This window comes from Octopus bimaculoides, chromosome 1, assembly GCF_001194135.2.
Source record: "Octopus bimaculoides isolate UCB-OBI-ISO-001 chromosome 1, ASM119413v2, whole genome shotgun sequence".
Taxonomy (NCBI): domain Eukaryota; kingdom Metazoa; phylum Mollusca; class Cephalopoda; order Octopoda; family Octopodidae; genus Octopus; species Octopus bimaculoides.
Window position 1 is genome coordinate 43,283,982 of NC_068981.1, and position 4,355 is coordinate 43,288,336.

At 30.2% G+C, this 4,355-nt stretch overlaps 1 long non-coding RNA gene across 1 annotated transcript in view; it reads left to right on the forward strand.

The window, feature by feature from the left end:
- LOC128247326 (uncharacterized) overlaps positions 1–4,355 on the forward strand; it is a 235,704-nt gene that overhangs the window by 196,087 nt on the left and 35,262 nt on the right. The window lies entirely within an intron of this gene.

Genomic DNA, 4,355 nt, shown 5'->3' on the forward strand with positions numbered 1-4,355 from the left:
TATATATAGGACAATTTGAAAATTTTCTGTCCATTCATTAAGAAGCAATAAATAACAGAAATCAATATATGAAGATAGAATATTCTTTATTAACTTTTAAATAAATAGCCTAAGAATTCCAGTACTCTGAGTTTCAAATCGCTACTTTAAGGGACATCTGAGTATGTTGCTCCCGAAATTAGTAGATATTTGAATATGTTTTATATATTATATGAAAACTATTGAGAAATGCTTGTTTCAGTATTTTTAAAAGCTTCATAACAACAATAAGTTTCAGAATCAGGTTTTCCATCACCTTGACATGTGGCAGTACAAAAATTATCTAAATTTCTTCAGGCTTCTTATTTATCATTGGATGCAGAATCCAACCTCACACAAGAGAGGTCTCTTTAAAACAATTTTTCTTTTATGAAATTCCATTCCTCTGTTTAAAATATTAAAAAAAAAACTTATCTGAAGGAGTTTCAAGTTGGTTTGTACTCATATAAAGGATGTTTAGCTTCATGAATATGTGCTAGCAATTCTGTAGTTTTGTTCAAGCTATGGAAGAAATTTCTTATTTTTGAGCTCAAAGGCCAAACAACACTTTTGAATTGAAGTTACCATTCTTATAGAGTTGTACTTTATTGAAAATAGAAAAGTTATTTTGAATTCATAAGTACTTGTTTCATGTAAGAACTATGTAAATTTTGACAAAGCCAAAATTGTAGTATTTTTTATCAGGGCTGACAAGTGACTATTTATGCTTCTAGCATAGATGTTTCAATGACATTTCAGTTGCCTCAATAAGCATGTATGTATTTATGTTTGCATTCACTTAATTTCTACTGATTCACCAATAAGTGATAAATTACTGAACTTTGTAAAGCAAATGTAAAGTAACTGAAATTCTCATAAATGGCTGTATTCCAAATCCACATACTCACTCTTGCAGCTGGTAATTTGAAATTTTTTTAATTGAGCTATCTATTACTTAAAAGTTCTTTAATATAAAATATGAAAGCTATCAACAGAGCTCTTATCATGATCATCATCATCATCATCGTTGTCATCGTCGTCATCATCGTCATCGTTGTCATGATCATCATCATCATCATCATCACTGTCATCATTGTCATCATCATCACCATCATCGGCGGCGTCACCACCATCATCATCATCATCATCTTCATCATCATCATCATTATCATCATCCCTTTAAAGTCCATTGATGATTTTGATGATGGTATGTTCTCTTGATAGCTTTTGCATTTTATTTCCAAATTTTTTTAAGTAACAGACAACTCAATAAAAAAAAAAATTGGTTTACCAGCTGCAAGTATTGGTATGTGGAATTTGGAGCACATACCCTTACAGTATGTTTTTCTTCTTTCTTTTTTTTTTTTTGAGAGAGAGAGAGAGTGATATTTGTAAAAACGACTCTTTCAAACTAATATTTTTGCAGTTTATTTCTGGTTTTTGGAGGAATACTCCAAATGTTTTTCTTTTAAATTATCACTATCATCATTATCATAATCATTGTTTAACACCCATTTTGCATGCAGGTACAGGTTGGACAGTTTGACAGAAGCTGGGCAGCTGGAGAGCTAATTAGGCTCCAATTGTCTGTTTTGGTATGATTTCTGTAGATAGATGGTCTTCCTAATGCTGACCACTTTACAAAATGTGTTGGGTGCTTTTCATGTACCACCGACATGGGTGCATTTACATTGCACCAGCATGAGTGCATGTTATGCCACATTGGCACCTGCAAGACAAAGACCTCTCAGCTGTGAGAGGGAGTGAGGGCATAGCCATAAAAACATACTGCTTTTAAATTGCATATAAGGGCAACCATCTTACATATATTCTTTGGTGAAAGTGCATTGTTATTTAAGTAATATTTTAAGAACAAATTTTTTGATAACACTTCGAAACCAGTGTCTTTTAAACTTTACAAACTTGGTTGAAATTTTAGGGGGCTGCTACTTACTCAAAAGATGCTTAAGTCTATGCATACAAGATGCTAATAATTCAGTTCTTTTGTTCAAACCACTACTGTTTTTAAACAAAATTCTTAATTTTTCACTCAAGTGAAGGCAATTTGACTTGAAACTACCATTCCAGTATTGTTGTAGCTTATAAACATTTGATCAGGTAATTTTGGATTCGTTAGAACTTGTCTCACTTAAAAAAATCATATAAACTTCAGCAAAGTGACAGCATATTTTTTTATTAGGACTGACAGATCACTGCATATAAAATTAATTTTTGAATGTGAATTCAATTGTCCCAATATATATATTTAAGGTTTATCTCAGTTGTTTGTTTTTAATCTAACACTGTCTACTACCAAATTTACTGAACAGTTATCGTCTAGTGGGCAATTTTCATGAATCTAAAGTTGCATGATTGGTGTTGTTCAGTTGTTTGACTATCTTCTTCATTCAACCTTGCAGCATTATAATCTCTAATATAACAAATCAAAATTCTTACTAGCTGAATAACTAACCTTAGTCCAGTTCCTATTGAATATCTAACTATATTTATATCACAAAAATAGTAATTTATTAAATTAAGAAATTTCCTAGCTATATTATTTATCACTGCTATATTAAATAAGGGGTTGTTCCATAAAATATTCACTTCACTGTTTCTCTTCTTTAATATGCTTTCAATACTTTTTGTGTATTCAATCTTAAGAGAAAGCTTACTCTTCTGGGCACTTTACTATAAAACCCAACTATAGCGATAAAAGCATTGTCATTAGAAATCCTTAACATTTCTAACTAAGCTCCACAAGATACTGGGTGGGTAATTTGATTATTTACAAGGTGGTATCAAAATGTCCCCAGTTCTATAATGTGCCAACACAGTGTAGCTCATGGTTGTATGCACAATGAGAGCTAGCAGTTATCTTCATGAGGCAGTGTGCTGCGTGATATCACAGTGTTTACTTCTCAAGTTACGAAATTTGTGTCTTTGTAAATTTTAACAGGTGAAACCATGGTACTTAGGTTAATCGTTTTTTTATTTAGTATTTTTTCATTTGTCTTGCCCTTTTACAGACTGTTGTGTCACTAAACTTTTACTGAGAACATATTTTTCATGGTTAGATAATTCGGCATCTATTTCTAGCATATAGGAGTCCACTTTTGCTGGTCATTCCTCTTATTTTTGTATATATATATATATATATTTATGTGTGAGTAAAAATAAATACAAAAAAAAAGGGTCTTGTATGATCGTGTATAGAGGAATATATTATTTTATTTAAAAGAGTTCCAACTCTGTCTGTTTTTATGTTTTTTATTTATATTCTTGTAAAATTTATGTGGGATATAGAATATGGAATATATAATATATAATATAAAAAAAGATGGATGGTACAATGAAATGAAGTATTACAGTCTGTCATACCGGCCATGATGAAATACCACAAGGTATAGAAAATACGTATTCGCCTTTATATATTTATATATTTAATCCTTTATTGGACACTCAATATTTCATATATTCAATAAGACATATTCCATATATTCAATGACATTCAATACTTCATTTCATTGTACCATCCATCTTTTTTTTTATTATATATTATATATTCCATATTCTATATCCCACATAAATTTTACAAGAATATAAATAAAAAACATAAAAAACAGACAGAGTTGGAACTCTTTTAAATAAAATAATATATATATATTATTTAGTAAAGGGGCTTGTAATGATTCCTAGGAGGTTTGATGGCTGAACTGAGATCTCTATTAACAAAGTAAAGAGACCTAACAATGATAATATAAAATGGAATAATAAACATGTGAACCCTCTAGGGGCAATGAATATAGTCGACATATAGGGGATAATAGATAATAAATTAATAGATAAATAAATGAATAAATAAACAAATAAATTAAATAAATTAATCTAGTGGAAATTCACAGGAGAGCAATAAAAATAGAAAATTAAGGAGTTACCTCCTTATAATAACGGAAAAATAGTGGACTGTAACGGGATTTTAATAATTTAATAATTTAATAATTTAATATGATCGTTATGTATGTGTTTTTTCGTGTTTTGTTCCAATGGTAGCCATTCCTGAAGAAGTGCCAAATGTCGAAATCCAATGGACCAGTCACTGGATAAGTTTGGCACAGAAATGTTGACATAGAGTGGTAAATAAATCGATCTTGGATATATCGAGTTTGAAGTTTCTATCTCTTTTAAATATACAAATCTAAAAGTTAAAAACCTTGAAATATAAATATAAACTGTGAGAACGACCCTTAGGGAATCTAGTTAAGGATCCCCTAAGGTAAGTTCTTATGCTATATTGGTAACGGTTGCTACATCCTCTGGGAAATTATATGTATATA